We start from the raw sequence: 24,305 nt of genomic DNA, 5'->3' as shown, positions 1-24,305 counted from the left end.
TAAAAGAGATTTAATATTAATAAAAATACTGGTGAACTTCGAATATGTTGAATTTTTGATAATAAATAAACTTGGCAGCACTGGATGAGGGACAGCAATCACTTTGAAAAAGTATGATGACTGAATGGGTCCAGCCGGTCCAGCCAGATTGTGATTTGCACTGAATATTTGCACGCGGAACAGGTTAAAGATTTAAATTATTGTTTAATTATTTGTATTATTCTAATTATTATTCAACTTTTCTCGATTGCAGCCTTACCACAGAGAACCAGAGTTCGGGCTGGAGCCCCAACCGTGTGTAAAAATACCAACCGTGATTTCAAAATAAACGACGCCATTTTTGCAACTTAGCTAAGAGCCACCAGATGTCGTTATCGGTACTTTTATTTTTTCCATTTTTTCTACATGCTCAGACGATAGTACCTTCAACGAATGAAAAATGCGCTCAAAGCCAAATTTATTTTCAGTCACTCAATCGGGTATTAGAATAATTGTATGGTTTTTCATGGTTGTACATATGTATGGTTTGATGAACACAAATTAAAAAATTCGTTCAGTATTCTGTTTTCTTTGACAAAATTGTTATCTCGGTATGATTGGTGAAAAATTTGCGTATGGTGTTATCGGATATCTGTAATAAGTATAATAGAAGGGGGAATATTTGTCGAATTCATAAAATTTGGATATCGAGTTGCTTTTAAATGCCTTTTGCTATTCCCTTAAATTCTTAGGATTCTTAGGTGTCCGGGTAACCTCCATGCAATAACTTTGCTCTGTCTCAGAGACCAAATTCGATATTAAGAAGCTATTCCAATTTTCGAATATTTTCGGAAGGAGGTACTGAAGTCTTATCCTGGCAGAAATGATGTGATGTTTACATATTAGAATTTCGCAATGTTCGAACGAAGATGGGTCGTGATACTTTCGATTAATTAGATTTGAAATGCTTCGTTATGAGTGAAATTTGATTTAAAAAAAATCTGATCTTAAACAAAATGTGGAGTTTATCCATTAGGGGGTATCATAAATTAATACATCATACATAAATCCTGCGGCAAATGTTGACTGAACTATTTTTGAAATTATAACTCATATTAAAACAAACACATAATTAAAATCTTATATGAAATTTGTCTTCAAACAACTACATAATGTTTGCTTTTTTCCTCAAACAAAATCAGTGGCTCAATACAAAACGAGTACCAAAATGAGGCAACATTGCCAAAAGAAAAAGATTTCGTTTCAAGAGCATGTAGTTTCTGTTGCAATTTTCATTATGTTGCTTTTTCTACACCCCAAAAAAAGAAAACTAGCTGAACTCTGTTTTGGTGCGACCTGGAAGTAAATTTAGGGTTATTTATGTTCTGAGTGTTCTCAACTGTTGACAAAAAAAAATCGACAACAACAGCTGAGTCACTTAGCTAAGAGCCACTAGATGGTGCTGTTTTTAGGCCAATTTTAACGGTTTTTAAATGACCGACGATTCAAATTCTTACACACGGATTCGACACATATTTGTTCGGGGCCCGTTCTCTGGTTCTCTGTGGCCTTACGACAACCAAATTGCGCAAGCTGGAAGCACACATCGCTATGCAGGTCGGTAAATTTAACATCGCTGGTCCTGATTTTCACAGCGCTGGAGTTAAAAATCGAAGACAGCGCTGGAGTTAAAAATCGAAGACAGCGCTGGAAAATTGCTTCATTGTGCAGCTGCATCCTCCCTCAGCGTTATCCAAATACATCTGTGCGAGATCCAAATCGAAATGTATGACGATGAGCCCCAGAGTACGCGTTCAGTCCATCGAGTCGGTTCCAGACGATTTAATGACCAGCAGAATCTCGGAACGCACCAGGGTACCATTTTAAAGAAAACGCGGAGCGGGCGAGACAGAACTGACAAATTGAACAGATTTTAATTCCGGTAGTGCAGTGTATTGTTGTGAAAATTATATTTAAATTTGTAAAGGGGAGTAGGAAAATGATGAGCCGAAAAATAAGAATGATAAGCGTGAAAATAGGAATAAAACATAAATCGTGTGATGGCTAGGATTATAAGGTTTAATAAAATGAAAAAAATAAACTTTAAAGCAACTGTAATAGTTAATTATTGATATTGAAGAAATATTCCCAAAAAGCATTTTTCATCACACACGCACACATATGCCCTAGAATTTGCCAATGCTCTCACACATAAGCGAACCAATCACACCAACACAACTTCCCAATGGGGTCGAGAACTGTCATTCTGAACCGGGTAAATTCATTTCTACTGTATCGGTTGGGCCATTTTCCACTAGACAACAATGGGATGGCTAGTAGGCGGCAAGTAGGATTCCTACTAATCTTTCTAGTGGTCCTACTACTCTTCCGTCAAAGGGATGCTAAGATCACTCACACATGGAGGAAAAAACATGAACAAGATGAACAATCAGAGGGATGGTTCATCTTGTTTGAATAGCATACGAATGAACCATGTTAAGTGTAGATGTATGTGTGACAGGTTTTAATTGCAGGGTTAAAAACTCACAAATACAATAAATTTTAACAGTTAAATTGTCATTTCACTGTCATAAATACACGTTTAGAAAAAGTCAGGCAGAACTTTTATTGACTGGGTCGGTATAACACCTCCTGAATATATACACACCTTGATTGAAATCAAAGGGGAACTGACGTTCTGGTTCCAAAAAGTCGGTACGCGTCAAGGAATATTCAAATTTATTATTATTATTATTATTATTATTATTTATTATTATTATTATTATTATTATTATTATTTATTAATATTCTTTAAATATTCCTTGGGTACGCGTACCGCGGTCCGTTTGTATGTGTTTTGACAGTTGCTTCAGTCCTTTGTGATTCGCAACATACATAACAAAATAAACAAAACAAACTTTCATCAGAGGCCGTCCGGCGAAAGTGCTCGCGATCCCTCGCAATAAGTTTTCGGTTCGTGTTCGATGATCCAACTTAAAGGATGGGCGGAAGGTACAAGTAAGTGGATTCAGGACATTTCGGAGAAGCTTGTACGACTCGATGTGGCTGCAACCGCGAAATGAGGTAAAGTTATTTGAAAACATCATTTAATTTTATTCAACAATTTCACACTCGCCTTTACAGGAACTCAACTAACTCCAATTGCTGCTAAAAGACGACGGAGCAAACTCAATCTTCGGGGTTCCTGATGGTTCGCCAGTCCAGCAACTCCAGCGGCACCGGTATTGGAAAATGTGATAGTGAAAAACGTCTACGGAGGCGTTTTTTTCATTGGAAAAATGTGGAAAAACTCTGCAGGTGAGCGGTGATATCACATTTAAGAGGAAAAAAGCTGCGTTCCCTGATAGCCAGCCACTGCAGAGAGGGTGGTAAACATCTTGCGGTGCGACCAATATATATTTAGGATGGATGTCGTTCAAAAGCTAGCTTACTGTGGGCAGGAATCAGGAGGTAAGTTTTTTTTTATCCTACTATTTACACTATCTGCATTAAAACGTTTTGATAATTAATTTCCTAGCAAGTTTCGTTTTACCAACCGCTACCGCAAACGTTAATTAGGCTAAACTAGGTTTGATAACGTGACTTGATTTACTGTTAGATATCATCGCATTGTTATTCATGTCTGATACGGAAATCGAAATTTATTCGCAAATCTGTAGGAGTGGTGATAGTTCTTTATTCTATTCTGAAAATCGCGATTCATAAGTGAATATTTTCGTATGTGTTGTCAATATTCTTAAAACAAAGCGATGTTTTTTAACATCGCATTGTATTATGAACATCCATAACTTATTATTGCATAAGTTAAGGCGATTTCCATGATACAATAAAGCGGGCCATAGACTACACAAATTGGCCTGTACAAATTCGATGATTCCGCGTCGATTGTTTGATCTATGCTCGCCCACACACTATACAAACATATTTCACGCGAACACAAATGATTGCTGGCGAAAACTGCAACAGCAACAAAAAAAACCATCTCCACCCCGGCTGGGAGAATGTTTTGTGCAAAATTTTTCGATCCCGACCGATTTTACTCCAACCGTTTGGGCGCTCATTCAAGCAGTGCCATACACTATGCAAATCGTGCTCACAGCGACAAAATTTCATCGAATTTTATCGCATTTGTACAAATGTTGTGTAGTCTGTGGCCCGCTTAATGTAACTCCAATTTTTTAGATCATAGATGAGCAATCGTTTTATCAACGGGCCAATATTCATTTCAAATCTTTTCACACTTGAGAAAGTTAAAAAAAATTTGTAAGGGTTAATTGATTTCAAAACGAAAACTTTCTTCTGCTCTACTTCTGCTTGATTGAGTTTAATATTTAATGGGAATCTCGAAATTTGTTGAAAAACAATCATTTTACTAGAACTATTTCCCAGAATTAATTCAACACCTTTTTATTTAAAGTAAAAAACCTGGTTATGCAAATCGGGTTTAGTTTGAAAACACATTTTTAAGGCCTTCACAAAGACTGATGTGCCTGGCTAAAATCAACACTTTTGGAATTGAGTGAAAACTTATAGTAAAATTTTTTTTAGCAAAATAAACAAATTGTATGTAAATTTATTTTGCTCTTCTATAGGTTTGTAATCATAACAGTGATAACAAATACAAAATAGAGGAGCCAATATTTACAAAATACATTTTCGAAGTTATTACTTAAAAACCTTTAGTAGTAACGAGTTTGGCTACTTAAAGCCTAAAGGTATGAGCCGTTTCAAATAAAGAATTTACAAAAAAAAAAACCTTTAGTAGACAAGTTTTGGCTTCAAAATATTCTGATATTGAATATGTCATTAACCTAAAAGTTCAGAAGATTTGTGAACTTCTATAAAAGTTGCTTATAAAATTAAAACCAAACATTCGTTAGAAAAAATAACCGACATGATACTACGTCGTTTTTCAAAAGTTTGACTTGAAAGCATATTGATGCCAAATTTTGCTATAAAAGAAATCTATTTGATGCCTTAAATTGGCATGATTATGCTTTCCAAGCTCTCAGAAATCGAGGTGTAATTGAACTCTCAGTTTTAGCAAAATTAGGCATCACTTTGCTTACCATGTAAGAAAATTTGTGCTCTCATTTTTGCTGTGTACCACCTTATGTCCAGCAAAATGAGAGCAAGTTTGGCTCTCAGGACGTGATAGCAAAATTTGCTATAATTTTGCCATAAAAGTCTGCTCGGGAGTGCCTCCGCTGTCCAAGAAAGGCAAACGGAGATGATAGAAGCAATCAGGAATGTCCCAGGTTCAGGAAGATCATCTGAAGCAACGGTCCTGGATTAGTGGACTGTAGACTACAATACTTAAAACTACTCAGAACTAATATAAGTTATTATTTTGTTGTAGTATAAAACTGTTTTTAAATGAATTTTCAAGGGTTGTTATGTTCATTGTTACATCTTTAATTACCAGCTCCATCGGATAAACAGCTGCAATTCAATAACATCCTTCCGCAAAATCTGTAATTTAATTTGTTTTCGTTTTGAAAACAGAAAATCACACAAACAGATTCGGTACCAAATTTTATTCTTTACTAACCGGAGGAATAACGATTTCAATTTTCTCCAGAATTGGCCCTATTGACAAAATGAGTGTTCACCGATATCTTGCTTGAACGGTCGTCTAAAGAAATCCATTCTATCCAACGAACCAACAAGGTACAAGAAAAAAACCTAAGCCAAAGTTTCCTTTCACAAAAATCTTGTTTGGGTAAGGTAACGTATTATTTTTAATGTTAAAGCAGATAAGTTGACTGGATCTGTTGAAAATCGTGCCCCGCAGTTCGCCCACCGCTCGTTGAATAATACCTTCTAGCGCCACGTTGAACACCATGCAGGATAGACCATGATGCCTCTAGATATGGTGGTCTCTCTTTGGCAAAAAGTAGACGAGGGTTGGATCAAAAATTATCCATTACAAGATTCGGAACTCTTGCAGAAATCGACGGACAAAATCCAAAAGCGCCACCATCAAATGCTGCGGCAGAAATGCAACTATTCAGTAAAACACTCTAAGAAAAAAAAACAATTTATATTACACGGTCGGAAATAACTAACATTTTGAAGGTTCATTTGCACAACAAACACACTGAAATCTTTCTCTGCGTGGTCTTGGCTCTCCAAAATTAACACGGTTTTTCGGTATCAGAGTCGTCATTCGCTATTCAAAGCTTTTTTTGGCAAACCCTAAACTCGTCCTTGGATGTCCACGTGGACAGGTTTGAGTTTTTTTTTCTAAATCTCATTTGACAGTTAGAAAACACTACTTTCTGCTTTTTTGTTATAGAAATGGCTGGTTTTGAAAAAAAATCGAAATAGCATTTCCTGATATGAAATAATTTTCAGAGTCAGAGTCAGAGTACATTTTGCAAATGTATTCCAAATTTGTACAAAAGCATATTAGAGTGCATTTGAACCCCCCGGAACGAGGGGTACAAGTGAAAAATTCAATTATCGAGAAATGTTGACCTTTTCTGTCAGTAGATGGTGTTAAGGTTTGTAAAAAGATTGTCCGTTGGCGTTTATATGAAATATTTGAAGAGCTAGGTATCTTGGAATATATTATTTTTGGTTGGATGCGGAGGAGGAGCCGAAATTTGACAGCTGGCTGTTCGGCTAGCTGCTGGCTGGCTGGGATGCCAGGTGCTCTGATTTTTTGTAAAACACGAAGTTTTGCCAATGACCAAGCTATTGTTTAGACAAAGATTTCGCCTTGATTTTTGCAAATATAATTCATAGAATCGAAACAAAATCTTCCGGCTGAGCTCCGGGCTGGTAAGCAAAGCTGGAAGAAGTTGGACCTATAAACGACGGTGCCAGCTTTGTCGGTAGCGGTGAATAACATTAATTATGCATTACTTATGACAAATTTATGCTTATTCAACACTTTTTTTTCAAGAGCTATCTAGAAGCAGCAGCAAGTCATCGAATCGGATGGTAACATGGCGAGGCGTTACATTCCATCGTCCGAGAAGCGCCCTCCTGCAGGAACATCCGATCTTCATCGAGATGAAAAAGCTGCTTCAGGAGGACGCCCGTCTGTTGCCATCGCTGCTCCAGAAGATCCAATCGAGTAATCCGGATCTGATGGGTAGCATTTGGGAAAATCAGATGAAGTTTTTGGCACTTTTGAATGATGGGACCGATGAGCTGAAATAGGAAAATAGGCGCAACGTTAGGCGCCTGAGCAGCATGACGATAAGTCCGATGAGTGGGTTGAGGAATCAGTTCGATTCACTGCAGACTGTTGATTGTCCGGAATGTATTGAGTCCCTGAAGGATTCTGCAGGTGATGCTGTCCAATTGCTAGTCATTCTCAAGTGCAGCAAAGCTCCAGCTCAGCGCTGCTCGTGGGTGGTGGTGAGGGTAGATTAACTGAATGTGTTAATATTGAAAAAGGCTTAAGCAGTATTTACATGATGCAACAGTTATTTGAAAAAAAAAATTCGAACCATAAAATCGTTTATCATTTAATCATGAAAATTATCAATAGCAGAATTTATAGCATTCCTTTAGCAGAACCGATTTACTTTTATTTTCATCCAACACTTTTCGATTGGAGGGAAACAAAATAGCTTTTTGGATAAGGTAACAAGAATAAGGAACAAGCAACATCCGGTTTAGGATTTTGGTTGTTTGTTCCACCCTTTAAGATCCTTTCTATCATAACGGTCAATGAAAAGTTTTTCTCTTTCGGAACATACGGATAGACCGAACTGTATTGTAATTTTATTATTAAAAAGTGTTTAGAATACAAATTAATTCATTGAATATACTCATATCATTGCTTTTTTTTCCGAAAACTCAATTTAAATATAATAAAATAAACTAAACCCCAGTACGGTTTTGAATCTTTTGATCTTTCGTTTACGATTGGCTTGTGCACATACACACTTTTTTGCCATCTGATTTTTTATCTCTAACACCTGGCATACCTGGTCCCCTTTTTTCGTAAACACTACAGCCAGCTGTCAAAACTTTTTTCAATATGGCGGAATGGCGATTTGGCATATGAGATCACCATACTAGAGCCATCATGGGATAGACCATTATCTTGTCGAAGCCCCCTGCGCGATTCGAATGAACTCGACAATTCACCCGAAATCCGCACACAGCCCCAACAAGAAAAAAATCATTCCCGTTCATCGATTCCGCCTCCAAATGAATAAATGAGTGATTTTCCGAAGGATTTGAGATTCCGAACTTAGAATATTTTTGGTCGTTTTTGTGCCGAGGTCCCTCTTCACGCACCAACACATTTACAAAGTTCAGGTTTCCTATGAATTGAAGCAATTGCTTTTGAATGTGGCACTGTGCGACCTGCTTGTTCAATGCTGGCTGTTATTGTTGATATTGTTTGGAAGGAGTTCAGTTTCATTCGCGCATCGATTCCCTTCAGACGTGGCTGGTGCACGTCATAGTATTTTTTAACGGAGTGCTAAGTGAAGTTTTACCACTGACCATACTGACTGGACACTCGATTTCGTTTTCTGGATAATTTTTCCAACAGTACGCAATGTCGATTCCAGAGTGCGCATCGATCGAATTGAAGAAATGCTATCCCAGTTAGGAAATGCCACCCAACTTTAAAACAAAAACACGCAATTTCTACAATAAAATCGGGCTAAATAGGACCATTTTTCCTACAGGGCATTTTTTGTCAAATTTGTCAGGTTCGCCACCTGCCGTCGGTATTGCGAACCTGCAAAATCTGACAACAAAAGATTAGACAGAAAATGGTTGAATTTTTGTTCTAAGTGTCATGTCAGTGTGGTCAGTGGTTTTACGTTGCTTTTTTTCGGGTGTGAAAGTGATAAGTGTTAATCAGAGTTTGCAAAGAAAAACAATGGGTTGTACATTTACACCTTCTGTTTTTTAATCTGATTTTTGAATTGTTAATTCAAAATCCCGAATTCACATATGAAAAATAAAAACAAATTCAACCTGAATTCGAAATTTTGAATTTCGTATTATTATCCCTGAATTACTTTCCAAAGTACTCCGAATGAAATTGAGACTACCTTTATTAAGTTTCCCAAAAACAACAATTTTGTATTGTATTATTTATCTATAACTCAAAAATGGTTTTTTTTTTTTTGGAAAAATATGAGATTCCTCAAATCTAAATCTAAATCTGAAATCCGCATCTGAAATTTAAGTCTGAATCTGTAATCTGAAAAATGAAATCTGAAATCTAAATCTGAAATCTGAATCTGAAATCGGAACCTATAATCTGAACCTGAAATCTGAATCTGAAATCTGAAATCTGAATCTGAAATCTGAATCTGAAATCTGATTCTGAATCCGAAATCTGAACCTGAAATCTGAATCTGAAATCTGAATCTGAAATCTGAATCTGGATCTGAAATCTGAATCTGAATTCTGAATCTGAAATCTGATTCTGAAATCTGAAATCTGAAATCTGAATCTGAAATCTGAATCTGAAATCTGAATCTGAAATCTGAATCTGAAATCTGAATCTGAAATCTGAATCTGAAATCTGAATCTGAAATCTGAATCTGAAATCTGAATCTGATATCTGAATATGAAATCTGAATCTGAAATCTGAATCTGAAATCTGAATCTGAAATCTGAATCTGAAATCTGAATCTGAAATCTGAATCTGAAATCTGAATCTGAAATCTGAATCTGAAATCTGAATCTGAAATCTAAATCTGAAATCTGAATCTGAAATCTGAATCTGAAATCTGAATCTGAAATCTGAATCTGAATCTGAAATCTGAATCTGAAATCTGAAATCTGAATCTGAATCTGAATCTGAATCTGAATCTGAAATCTGAAATCTGAATCTGAAATCTGAATCTGAAATCTGAATCTGAAATCTGAATCTGAAATGTGAATCTGAAATCTGAATCTGAAATCTGAAATCTGAAATCTGAATCTGAAATCTGAATCTGAAATCTGAATCTGAAATCTGAAATCTGAATCTGAAATCTGAAATCTTAAATCTGAATCTGTAATCTGAATCTGAAATCTGATTCTGAAATCTGAATCTAACTTTAAAATGTGAATATTGAATCTGAAATCCATCTGAATTTCGAATCTAAATCTGCAATCTGAATCTGAGTTTTGTGAAAATTGAATCTGGGATCCATCTCAATTTTAATTTTGATTTCTTAAATAACTTAATGTATATGATGCAGTCAAATCACTGGGTTTACCATGTTTTTGCGTTTTTCATTATTGATAAATGTATATTTTATTTTTTGGTTTTCATACTTTATCCAAGTTTTTGTCCATTTTCAGATGAATTTAACATATATATGAATTATTTTCATTAATTTAAAATCTATTATTTTTTTAGAACATGTTTAAACTTTCATTAAAAGATTATTTAAATAAATGCAGTTAATTCTACAATGAATCAGCATAATTCGTTCGTATCAAATCCGAAATTCCTTTATTATGTCCCGGCAATGGTTATATTCATGTATTGATTGTATTTCATTTTTTGCCATTGAAATAAAAAGAAACTAGAAAAATATTCTTTTAAATTCTTCTTCCTTTTTTTCTACTTGCTTTTAAAATGCTGGAATCGAAACTCCTTCTTCAACAAATGTATAAAAGAATAAGAAATGATAAATTCAGAGAAAATTTAATAATGTTGCAAAAATTTTTAACATGACAAATCAAACAAATTTTACTGATGAACTTTTTATTCCAAAGTTCTTAGAAAAAAACATTTTGGAAATCTTATTATTTTTTGAAGATAAATTTAATAAAACTTTGATTCCTTTTTTCAATACATAATGTAGTTGAAATACAATTATCTTCTGTCGTTTTAAAAATCTTTTGAAGAATATCTTAAACACACTCTGTTTAAATTTTCTAAAGATTAATTTGTTAATTTTATTCTTCTTTAAAATCAATTTGAAAATTTTTCATATTTATATAGAGTTTAATTCAAACGATTATAATGATTTTCAATGGGCTCTGCAGAAAAGTATAGAAAAAACGACGAAAAACTGTTACTGCGCAACTCGGATCCGAATCCCATCCCATGTACAGTGATGTCAACCTTCCAGATTTTGTCTGGATCTTCCAGATTTTTTGGACTTCTGCCAGACATTTTTTCAGGTTTCCAGACTTCCAGACTTTTGTCATTTCTGCCAGACAATTCCAGACTTTTGTGTTAGGACGTAAATTGTTCTTAGAAACTATGAAAATTCAAAATGGTCATGGTAGAAAATGACAGAAAAATGATTAGAATTTATGAATTATGAGTTCATATGAGTTCAGGAGTGGTTGAAAAAGCTTTCAATTATAACAAATGCTTCAAGATGTAGTCCAAGAGAACATGTAACTGCCCAAGTAATCATTAAGCCATTTAAATTGGCCCTAATTTAGCCTCATAGTCGAATGTAGAACCTGCTTTCAATGCCTATTAAGCTCTATATTTGACTTAAGGGCTGCTCAAAAGCCACTTTTTGCGTGTATTTCGGCAGATGTACTGCTTGACCCCACTTTCGAAACACGCAAAGGAGAAGATGTCAAAATATTTTCCGGCAAAAAAGAAAAAAAAAATTTTGTCCTTGTCTGCCTAAGCTGATTTATTTTCTTTGTTTTTTTTCTATCTCTCTCAAACCTGTTTTTTTTTTCTTAAATGAATCATGAGTTCTGATTTGAACGAAAACATTGGAGTAAAACAAAGTTTTGAATTTTAAATACACTTCCAATTTGTATTTTCACAAAAATCTCAGGAACACAATAATGTACACTGCATTTTGAAACACTTAACTTCATGGCTCCGAAGTAATGGTCCAGAACCTGGCATCCTCACTCCACCTGATAAACAGTAATCCTAGTGAACATCGGAAATCTACAACAAAAGTTCTTCCAGCTCTTCTAGTTTCCGGTTGGGTTCGATGTTTGGGTTGACCATGTTTTAAGAACAACATTGTTGGCCAAATCGGGAACTCCGTTAGAATAGTCGTTGACTCTATCCTATACCCATGAAATTCCTGTTTTGCGATGGAATTTTTCATCAGGAACGACTCCAAGAATTCCTAAACAAACTAATAATTCCCATTTCGATCGCGAAAACTTTATTCAACGATTGTTTACAGTTCTTCTTTTCGTTCCATATTATTTCTTCAGGTCCCAAATGTCATGCAAATAGGCATTGACTTTTATGTCACTTGACTTCTGCAGGGCTTGGAAGCCCTATAACACTGCTTAAAGAACCAATATACGGCTTATTTCGTTTTATTTCATCCCACAGTGCCTATATAATGCGGCTTATAACAGGGCTAAATGATTTATTGTGTAATGATAGTTACAGAAACGAACGATTTGTGGCTATCTGCAACATGGAGATCAGGCGACTATTCAAAAATAAGCTATCCAGACATTTTCAGACATTTCCAGACATTTTTGCAAAATCTTCCAGACTTATTCGAAAAATAGTTGGCAACCCTGCCCATGTATGCACCCTTCGGGCATCGTGCTCTGGTACGATGTCCGAGGGGCGTTTCTCCCGTTTTCGGAGCTTTCGGATGAATCACAAGGAACTCACTCGAAGGTCGTGTTCACTCCGGCGTATTACGCGACAAGTTTGTTCCAACTGTAATTTCGCATTTGCGCTCCGGATTTATTTCGCTGCGAAGCGGAAAATGAATTTAAAAAATCACTGGGGCACTGCGTTCCATCCATCGTCGCCTTGACCAGCCTGATCAGCTTCCTGGAAAAGCCGTTCTCGTCCATGATTTTCCATTGCTCGTTACGGTCGATCGTGTCGTATGCGGCTTTGAAGTCGATGAATAGATGGTGCGTAGGGAGTAGGGACTTGGTGTTCCCGGCATTTTTGGAGGATTTACCGTAATGTGAATATCTGGTCCGTCGTTGACCGTCCCTCGTCCCTCCATGAAGCCGGCCTGATGACTTCCCACGAATCTGTTTGCTTGTGGCGTTAGGCGGCGGAGTAGGATTCGGGACAACACAAACAAACAATCATATTTATTTATATCCTTTAGACGCGTAATTAATCTGATAAATTTATATGTTTCGGAACAACAGAAAATAAAAGGAAAATGGTTCAATGAATCAATGCTTTTAAAACTAAATTACATTGTAGCAAACGAAAACAACTTTGCATTAAATAAAACTGTTTTTGTTTCAAAGCATTAAGATCTTGATTCAATAGAATTTTCAATAGACAAATTCTTTGAATCAAAGCAAAATGCCTTTGAACCGAAGGAATTTTCATTTATCCCAAAATCGAAGGAAAAAATCCTTTGTCTTTGCAGCACTTTCCTTTGAAATAAAAAATCCTTTCGCTGCGTGTATCATGTAGGAGGAAATTAATTGAAATGTAATTAAATTTCATACACTTATGTTCCACTCTTAACATGAGAATTAAGAGGAAATAAAACAATTTATGGCTGAATCAGATTTTCAAGAATATTTTGTATGAAAAGAAAATGTGTTATGACATTATCTATTTTCTTTTGATTATAGAAAGTGATTAATTACCAAATATTTGATGCTGGGATTTTGACTTCAGTTTGGACATTAATAGATAGACTTTCATAGATAGTAAATATCTTTGCTACAACCTTGTCGATGTGTTTAATTAAGACTTGGTGAGTGAATTTGTGAAGTTATAATGGTTGTTTGGAATTCTGAACTTGTTAACAATTCTACGTAGAGTTGCTAAGTGTTAAGATTTGGGTTTGAGTATTATACTTTGTTTTATAGAATAAGTTACGATTTATCAGCGTCATATTTTGCCGTAAAATGTAAAGCATTGGGTCTTAAGCTATGTCATTCTAATTGAAAAAATGGATTTATTTCCAAATGCCAATTTACATGTTTGTTAACCCTTATTTGAAAATACCTTTTTGGATCCAGTAGTTTCCCACTAAACCTTTCATTTCATAATTTTTTATTTTCCTTTAAAAATCTTTTCAAACAGTTGGAAATGATGTGTACATCGAGAAAAAAAAATTAAATAAAATACGATTTTTCACTTTTTTTATACAATAATTGTTGCGAATTTGTTACTTTATTAAACGAAGGGTTAACTATCATTACCAAATATCTATTCTTGATCTCAAAATTTGGACTGTAACAAATCTCAATGGACGAGGGCGGGACTAAAGTCCTCCCTCCCCTTGTTTGCACGGCCTTGACTGAGAATAATAACGAAATATAAATTGTGTAGAATGTAAAATAAATAAAAAATTGCGTTACGTAATATTTGTATGGTCCCTAACCGTAGAAGACGTTTCAGCAGGCAGGGGCATCGAAACTACGGATGCATCGAATTGACGCATATTCAAAATGAATTGTCAAACTGACGCCTAACTACGCAGAGGGATTTTCCGATTCTCCGACCTTCGAATATCTATCATTATTTCTGGTCAATCAAAATCAAATCTACCATGCGATATAAGAGCTGGCGTTCTTGTTTCATTCTCCAGAAGTTGTGAATTGGCGAATACCAGTCAAAGGCACACCTTACAAATAACAACAACAAAATATATCTATTATGTGCTTATGACTGAGCAACATATTTTCCCGAAGGCATGACGCAGAATAAAAAAAGTTATTTGAGAAGCGCCGATACTATACAATGGTATGCCCAAACAGCCCTGAACATAAACTATAACCACTGTTCGGGTCCAACGTTTAAAAAGCTCAAGATTACGGAAAATAATCGAACATGTCCATTTTTATGCTACTGTGCCGAGAAGGCGCTGCCTGGCCGAACTGGTCTTTTGCTATACCAACCTAGGTGGTACTTCCAGAAGTTTGGAATCGGTATCGATATAGAATGGAAGGTTTTCAAACTATTGCGGAGAATTTAGTTTTTGTCAGCCCGCGCCCGTCAGCGATTTTTTTCTCCTTCTTTATTTCGCGCTAAGCCCCTTTGCGTTTGGTTCCGTAGAAAAGTTCAAAGCGAATCGTAGAGTCGTTGCTGCTGCTGCTGCTAGCTGGCTAACTGGCTGATTGGAGGGGGTTTCTCGTGTACCACGAAATCTTCGCTTGTGGAGCACACCGCCATACGCTAGTATTCAATAAGGCTTTATGCGCAAAGCATGTGAGACTAGTGAGTGCGGTGTGTAGTTTTGCTGCTTACTATACTATATCGGATCACATGTAGTAGAGCATACCTATAGTGCGTTTTTCTTTATTGCAGTCGATAGATTTTCGGATACGATTAGATATTAGGAAATAATCGATTCCACGTGTGAAAAGATGCTGTTGGATGGAGCATGTGCATGGTGATAAAAAATGGTTAAGCTGAAATCATCAAATTCTTCAGTAGAGAAACAGTGCAAATTAAACCATGAGAGCCATATCGAACAACGTTGTCTGAAACGTATATATTCGATACACATACACACACGTAGAGCTGCAAATTGCCCATATGCGAAAAGGTGAGATTTGTGTTTTACTTAATAGATTTCTTTCTACACAACGACACTTCGAATGGAAATATATATCATACAACAATGTTATATAAGAATTATGCAGAACATTAAGTTATTAGTTAACGAAAATTGTCGCAGACTCCGAACGCAATTGCGCGAGTTGAAAGTAAAAATGGTATTGGAGTACTCGAAGAAATAGGGCGTACGTTCATTTGGTGTGGAGATTGTTGGCCGTCATATTTTAATACTCATAAAGCCGAGCACCCCATATCTGCATGTTATATGATTAGTGTTAGCGCAGTTCCTTTCTGAAGGCTTTAATTTGAAACCATCGTTCTCAGACTCAGCTTCAGCCTCAGTCTTGACTTTGTTCAGCCCAACACTACCTAGGTAGTATATTTAGAGTAGGTAATCTTGAAGGGGGGAAATGAATTCGAGCGACCGACTGCTGCTGCTGCTTAAAAACTCAACTCTGCTTTACTTAAAACGCGGCTGACTGCATTGACTGCACCTTGACAGCAGGGCCGATTATGTCTTCCACAGTCACAAGGCACGGGCATTCGGTTTGTTAGCCAAGCGTTTGTTCGAGGTGTGGTTGCATTTTGTCTCGAATCTCCTTGAGAACGATTTGCACCACGCTGGATATATCTTTTATCTCAGCGGCTCTCAAACTTTTCGGAAGTGTTTCAGGTTTCAACACCAACTCAGCGCTCAACAAAGTCCATTCGTGCGCAGACCTTGTTGGTTGATCTACTGTATTAATAAGTTGGTGATTTTTACGACACATATAAATATATGAATTAAGCTGTTTCCGTACTTTTTGTTTTGTTGCCCATTAAAAAGGTCTCCTGATATCCGTTGTTGTTGTTAAAGAGGTTTATCAATAAACTAAAATATACTTTCAAAACATTCTGTATCCTTATTATTTTTCACTAGTTATGCATTTGAAATTTGGACCTGTTCTCAATCAAATGAAATAAACCACTATTAAGCTTGACATTAGATTATGCCACGATTTAGGCATCCATGGGTCCCCTGGAAATTCATAATGGAATTACAACAAGTTTTCAGATTTGGGGATTCCCAGAAACCTGGGAACATTTTATGAGTTTTAAGAAAATCGTCGACAGCTTTTTTCTTGTATTTATCAAAAAAAAAAAAAGTGGTAGACTTAACCTTTTAATGCATAGTGTTGTTTGAACAATACTAACAAATATCAAATTATCTCTGAAACGCGTGAATGTTTTAGAGTCTATGTTTTAATCTTGATCCAATCCTTATTTCGCACGAGCCTTTCAGAGTTTTCAATCGCAAGTTTGAGGTTTTTCATAAATATTTTTCGGTGCCTCTAAGCAACACATACCTTCTAAATTTTCATATACTAAAGTCCACAGTAGGTTGTTTTGATTTAGTTTAATAAACTTGAGTTCAAAAAGAATAACTCATCCTTTGGCTAGTATAGAGAAAGTGGAGATACGTCTTGGTTATCATAAATATACCTATAGTGCTTTGAACAGAAAACCTCCGAAAAAAGACTTCATTTTAAAATTCCCATATCTGCAGTATATGTTGAAGTATAAATTTTCTTTCTATGTTTTGAAATTGTGAAAAATAAGCCTTTACAATCATATATAAAAAATATTAGGGTCTCACGGGAGATTTGGCCGCAATCCTGGAATTACCGGAAAAAAATTCTCACTTTTTAAAAGAGGTTACATTTTTTTCTTAGCAGTGCTGTATCATATTCTCAATTGAATCGAGTCGTGTTTTAAGAGGTTAAGACATTGTGTTCCAGAAAATTGTCATCTTATATATAAACATGGAGGCGATTTCTTTGTAACACCATAACGTATAAACGGGCGGTCGGAATGAAGTGAAATTTGGTATCCGAGGGGTTTCCGGGTCAGAGATGGTTTGTATAATGATTTCGAGAATTCCACTTTTTATGAAAGGAGGCCTCTCATATAAAATCATCTCTTGCTATCTTCTTATATATAAAAATGTAGGCGATTTCTTTGTAACACCATCATGTATAAACGGAAGGTCGGAATGAAGTGAAATTTGGTATCCGAAATTTTTTTTTGGATCATAGATGGTTTTTATAATAGTTTCGAGAATCTCACTTTTTATGGAAGGGGGGCTCCCATACAAAGTTATCTTCAGTATATATATATAAGTTAAATTCGCGGGGTACTTCGGTATGTTTTTAAAAAACACAAACTGAACTGTACCGGGGCCGAAACTAGAATGATTTATTACTTTCGCTCTTAATACTACCGAGCCCCACTGGGGCGACAAATGACGAGTGCATCAAATGATACTTGATACCCTCGTCCGATGATGGTGCGCTGCTCCAGGTGTGGTTCTGCTGATCGTGCGTCTGCTAGAGCACGATCCTCGATGGGCCGGTTCCTTCGGTAACTGCTCCCTCCGTAAGTCCCAAACGTCTCGGTTGGGGCATTTCTGCGTCCGTTGCGATCTGGAATTTTGCTAGCTTTTCTTTGAATTTCTTTAAGCCGAAACCCACCAGTAAAATCATCACTATGGCGAAAAAGCTTAGTGATGCATTTTGAACAGTTTGCTTGGATTCGAGACTTTCCAAGTGTCTTCTGTTTTTCAGGTGCAGTTCTTTAATTTCCGAATAATTGGTGTGCGGTTCAACGTACACGGGCGATATTTTTTCTGCTTGTATAGGCAAAATCGTCTTCTGCCGAAACTCGATTTCATAGTTCTCATATAGCTCGTTTTTTATTCTTACTGAGCAATTGTGAAATAGAATTGTATGAATTCCCGTGAGAACTTTATCGTAGATTCCACAGGTGCTGTTCAAGGTGACATTGCGTTTGTTGGCTATCACCAATAGTGTGCCTGGTGTAATTTGCCTGACTTCCGTTGTCGCAGCTTTTTCTGTCATATCGCATGCTCCATGTTGAGCTCGGACTATTGAACTTTCGCATTGGTTATTGCTGATGTCAATAATTTGGGTTCTCTCACAAATTTGGACTTTGTCGTTTCCACGGCATGGTGAAATGGTGGCTAGCGTTTGCTCCGAGTTCGCAAAAACCGTACGATGATTGATTTTGAATGTCCGGTTGGAGATTGGTAAGGGTTCGATTACGAATTCCTGATACTTGGTTGGAAGGAGTCTGGGAATGTTCACCGAGATGATAAGAGTTGATCCTTTATAGATGACCGTTGTAGTGAGGATATCGTCGATGTTGTCCAGATGGTGTATCTCCACGCCTTGATTGTTTAGTTCGTTTACAATTGTTTTGATTTCTTTAGTCGAGAGGATTTGCCTACTTATAATGTTAAGTTTTGCAAGCATAATCGCGTATTCTATAGATTTTAGTGAGTCTAGAAGTATATCGGTTTTGAATATCAAGGCTATTCTTTGATTTTCAGTTATCACGTTATCGCTAGTTTGGAGAAAATTTCTCAAAAGGTTTTGTTGAATTTTTATGTCGTTGTTCACAAGGTTTATCCTATTTTCAAATTTGGAGTTGATTTTTATTTGTCTGTTATTTTGTTTTATTAATCCTGCTTGCGATTTCCTTAGGCTGTCTAAATCTGAGTTTATAATTCTTAAATCCTCTGCGTCTAAATTTCCTGATACAAATTTAATTACACTTCCAAGGGTTTCAATTGCACGTTTTGATCTAAATGAATTTATATTGATAGTGTTAAATGTAAATCTGATTTCTCTTAATTTTGTTTGTAAAATTTCTGACAATTCACTTGATGAGTTTTTAAGTTGTTGAGACACATTTTCAAGGATAGAAATGGACATTTCAAATTGTGGTAGTTCGATAATATGTAAGAGTCTATCATATCCTGCGATTATCCTCCCTTCTCCTCTTTGAAGAATCAACGCTCCTGCGTTGTTCGTTATATCGTGAATTTGAACATATTGACAAATGATTGTTCTTATTACGATCAGAATTACGAGGTTACTCAAGTGAGACATTATGCTGTGGGGTAAAAAGAGTTTGTTTAGTGCAAAATTTAACTTTTCCTAAGTTTTTTCAATTTTGATTTATGAATTACAATATTCCTATGATCAGTAAAAGTTTTACGTTTGTCTTGTAAGACCTTAACTTTTTTGTATCTTCTACGTTTTTTGTTCCTGATTCCTTGTATTCTGTTGTACAAGCTTTGGTCTGTTTCAAAGTTTGGTTCAGGGGATCTGTTTTTGTTGTGTTGGTCTATAGTTTGTTTTTGATATTTTTCTAGTCGTTCTACGACTTCATTGAAAATTTTATTTCTATTTTCCAAAATAAGTTCAAGATTTAGGGGTCGTTCTTCTCCTTCTTTAATGCCATAAAATATTTCTAGGGGTTTAAGTTTTGTTGCAGAATGAATGGTTGTATTATAAAGTGTTGTGGCAATTAGATATTTCTGTTTGTCAGGAATGTCATCATACTTATCTTTGATGCAAAGAAAAATTTCACTCAGGGTGGAATGGAATTTTTCAACGATGCCGTTTACTTGGCTGTTATTGGGTGGTACAAAATAAAGTTCTGATTCAAGTCTGTTAAGTAGACTTCGAATTTCAATGGATCGAAATGCTGGTTCGTTGTCACAAACAATCAGTTTAGGAGTGCCAAAGGTAGAAATAATTTTGATCAGAGCCTTTTTTATGTCCGGTATTGATCTGGATTTTATGGGAGTTAGGACAGCAAAGCGAGAAAGTTTGTCTACTGTAGAGATAAAAAGGTTTGGTTGGGAAATGAAAATATCCATGTGGACTATGTCTAGGGGTTTTTTGGGAATAGGTGTAGAAGCAAAGGAAATTTTGTACGGGATTCGCTCATACTTATTCTCAAGGCATGTTGTGCAGAGATTTATGTATGTTCGAATCTTATTCCGCATTTTTGGGAAATAAAACCTTTTAATTATTACTTTCTGGTTTTCTTCCACACCCCTGTGGGCACGTTGATGTGTATTTTCGATAATGGCATCCTGTTCTTCTGTGCTTCTGAGGTCCTGTAATAAACATTGCGTTATTATAACTTTAAAGGTTTTGTTTCGAGAAAAATAATTTTTATAAGTAATTTGGAGGGTATTTAACAAGGATTCGGGGCAAAGTATACCTGTTATCCTGGATGGGTGTAAGAAGTCCTTAAACATTCTTATGAAGAATGGTACGCCAAATACCACTTTGGTTAAGGTTCTTCTGAAAATTCCTGGGAAAATTTCTTCAAACTCTTCTGATTCTTGGTCTCCTTGTTTCAGAAGAATTTGGTTTCTATAAATATTCAGAGGTAGTTCTGTCATTTTCAAGAAATCTTCATTATCCGATTCTGCAGAATGGGCAGTGATATCTGAAGAGCTTTCGTCATCACTTTGATCATTATTGTGCAGATCTCCTGTTAGATTTCCTTCTAGATTACCTTCCAAATTTATTCTGGACAGACCGTCGGCGACGACGTTTTGTTTACCGGGTCTGAATTTAATTTCAAAGTCATATTCCTTTAATCTTAGAGACCATCTTGCGAGTTTTCCGTGAGGGTCTTTGAGGTTTAAGGCGTATGTTAATGGCTGATGGTCCGTGTAGAGGATAAATTTTCTTCCATAAACATATGGTCTAAAATACTTACACGCCCAATCTATGGCTAAAAGTTCTTTTTCGATTGTGCTATATTTCTCCTCACTTTTCGATAAGGTTCGAGAAGCAAAGGCAATGGGCTTATCTTGTCCAATTGGTCCTTGAGACAAGACCGCTCCTACGGCATATTTTGAGGCATCCGTCGTTAACACAAATTGCTTCGTGAAATCTGGATATATCAAAATTTGGCTGCTTGTAAGGATCTTTTTACATTTCTCAAATGCTGAGATGAATTCGGGCGTATGAGTAACACGCTCTCCCTTTCTCAACTGTTGAGTTAAAGGTTTGGCTATCCTGGCAAAGTCACGAATGAATTTGCGATAGTAACCGAGAATTCCTAAGAAAGCTCTCAGGTCCTTTTCGGTGTTGGGCAAAGTCCATTCTTTTATTGCCTTGATCTTGTCCGGGTTAGGTTTTACACCTTCGGGTGTCACGACGTGTCCCAGAAAAGCTACTTCCTTATGTAAAAACTCACTTTTGTCTAATTGGACCTTCATATTGAATTTCTTCAAAGTATTGAAGATTTTTCCCAGATTCTCCAAGTGTTCTTGAAGGCTGGTTGAATAGACAATTATGTCGTCCATGTAGACCAAGCATATTTTTCCGATATGATCACGGAGTATGTTATCCATAACTCTTTGAAAAGTTGATGGAGCGTTTCGGAGGCCAAAGGGCATCCTGACAAATTCGTATAAACCGTGATCAACGCTAAATGCCGTCTTCGGTATGTCTTTCTCATGTACTTCGATCTGATGAAACCCTGAGGCTAGATCGAGCGTTGAGAAATACATGCATTTCCCTAATTTGTCTAATATCTCAGTGATATTAGGAATAGGGTACCGGTCGCTAATAGTTTTTTCATTTAGCTTCCTGTAATCAATCACCAATCGCCATTTCTTCAAGCCAGAAGCATCGACCTTTTTGGGGACGATCCAAATGGGTGAGGACCATGGGGAGACTGATGGCCTTATGATGCCTTGGTCCAGCATCTTTGAAATCTGTCGTTGTACTTCTTCCTTGTGGCAGAAGGGATAACGATAGGATTTCGTGTATACCGGTAGGTCATCGGTGGTGTTAATGCGATGTTTGATCGCGTTAGTAAAGCTGAGCTTTTGACCATCTTGATGAAAAATATCATCGTATTGAATCAGAAGTTCAGTCAGTTTCTTTTTTTCCTCAGAGTTCAAATGACTCAATCTCAATTGTGGAAGCAATGAACTTTTGTTCGTTTTTCCACCTTTGAGAGGAAGTTTAGAAGCTGTCGCTTCGACATGATTTATTTCGCCAATTGAAATATTTCGCTTTAATTTAACTGTTTCGTCCAATGTGTTACTCAACAACACATTAGCAAGGTTGTCATTTGCAGAATATAATCCTGCTAACAAAAATACGCCAGGGTGAATCTCGCGATCGTCTTCAATGCAAAAATCTCCATTTTCCAAAGTCTCAATCGGAATAATGTTTATTTCGTTTGCATTGAGAGTAAACGATTTTTGAGGATACTTTTTATACATTTTGATCCTCTCACCCGAAATTTTTAGTTCGTTTGAAGCAGTTAAAATCTCAGCTCCCATTTGTCTGAGTGCTTCATAGCCTATCAACCCATCAAAGAAAGGATGGAAGTCGAAGACAAAAAAAAAAGGAGTTTATTATTTTGAATTTGTGGAAAGGGGTTGAATTCCACGAATTTGTCAACTGTATGCAGGCCACTAATGTTACGCACTTTTGCTGCATTAGTCGTCCTACATTTTTCAATATTTACATGATTCTTGCTAATATAATTTTTGTTGGCACCAGTGTCCACCAAAAATTTTAATTGTCCTTTAGAGGTTTGAATCATGACATAAGGGATAAAATTGTTTAGGTCTTTTTCGTTGGACCTAGATCCACCTGAAAATTTCAATCGTCTTCATTATCGGTTTCTGTTTTGGATTCCGATAATGTAGGGGTCTCTAATTGATTTTTAATTTTATTTGGATTCTCTGCTGGAGAATCCTCCTCCGGATAGTAATTGTAATTTGGATCGAAGTAGGGATGATAAGGATTATAATAAGGGTAGTATGGATCAGGATAATAGTTTTCTAGATAAGATTGATCTTCGGGGTATTGCTCGTGTGTTCGAATTTCTTGCTTGTTGAAAAGTTTGTTTCTGTTCATATAATTAACATTTTTCGTTTGGATTGACTGATCTACGTCCATCGGAGTCGGTGGGGGAAATCTGCTATAGGGTTTTGGTGCAAATGCGTTCCTGTTGGGCATAGGAAGTCTTGGAATTGGAAATTTCGGTATGAATGCGGGTCTGGATGGAAATTGGGATGGACCTGCTTGGGGTTGGTTAAATGGATTAGGCATTCCAAATGCCTGGGTCTGACGAAGTGGGGGTTGACTTACCTGAGATTGATTGAAGGGATTAAATGTTTGAGGACGGAACGAAAAATGTGGTTTGGGTGGCCTTTGAGGGGCCCTCATTTTTGAAAGGGTTCGTTTTTTTGAGAAAGTTACCTTCCTGCATAGCTGCATCAAAGGCTTCTTTCAGGTTTTTGGGCTGTCTTGCCCTTACGATTCCACCAATTGGCTCTCTCAAGCCTGCCAAAAATACTTGTAGTGCATTTTCCTTGTGCGTGGCAATTCTGTCTGCCCGCACTGCACCGTTTTCTGTACTTATTGTTACATTGTTTATTAGAAGTGATAGTTTGTTACAAACGTTTGCGTAGAAGTCTTCAATATTCGATTGCTGAACAAGAGAAAACAATTCTCTTGTCAGCGTTACCTGGTCCCTTTTGTCGCTATAGTACGCTATAAGGTTTGATTGAATTTCGGACCAGATAAGCTGGCGTACCATACAGCTCTAGGACCTGATCTGCGGGTCCTATTATTTTTGATCTTAAGGCCTGCAGCCAAATGTCATGGAATGGCGTGCAGCCATAGGTTCAATGAAGGGTATGCAGTCATTAGCTGCTTTAAGGAACGAATGCAATTTACCGGGTTCTCCCCTAAAGGGTTGTAAATCCCGGATGACCTGAGGGGGTCTGCATCGATTTTAGTATTTTTTCCGCTTTTTCGAAGACCGCTTGGGTCTCCTCAAGCATTCTTTGTGTTTCATTATCATTAGACATTTTATTTCTTTAATTTCACTTTTAAATTGTGTTAAAAAATTTTTTAAATATTGAATTTTTAATTTTTATTTCACTGTATTATTATTTTTTTCGTTATATTGTTTCACTTTTTGGTTATATTGTTCACTTATAGAACTAACTTAGCTTTTCTATTACTTACGTTCGATAATCCTT

General features: G+C 36.4%; 1 protein-coding gene across 3 annotated transcripts in view; it reads left to right on the top strand.

The window, feature by feature from the left end:
- Positions 1-2,847: 2,847 nt before the first annotated feature.
- Positions 2,848-24,305, top strand: part of LOC129738523 (uncharacterized) — a 93,083-nt gene continuing 71,625 nt past the window's right edge. The window contains exons 1-2 of one of the 3 annotated variants that reach the window (XM_055729745.1): positions 2,848-3,063; positions 3,124-3,450. The gene's annotated coding sequence lies outside the window, so the exon portion shown is untranslated. Of the gene's footprint in view, positions 3,064-3,123; positions 3,451-14,940; positions 15,092-15,172; positions 15,414-24,305 lie in introns of those variants that run through there. The other 2 variants (XM_055729743.1, XM_055729744.1) reach the window with 2 other exon arrangements.

This window comes from Uranotaenia lowii, chromosome 1 (assembly GCF_029784155.1).
Source record: "Uranotaenia lowii strain MFRU-FL chromosome 1, ASM2978415v1, whole genome shotgun sequence".
NCBI lineage: Eukaryota > Metazoa > Arthropoda > Insecta > Diptera > Culicidae > Uranotaenia > Uranotaenia lowii.
This window is presented reverse-complemented; position numbering and strand designations above follow the sequence as displayed.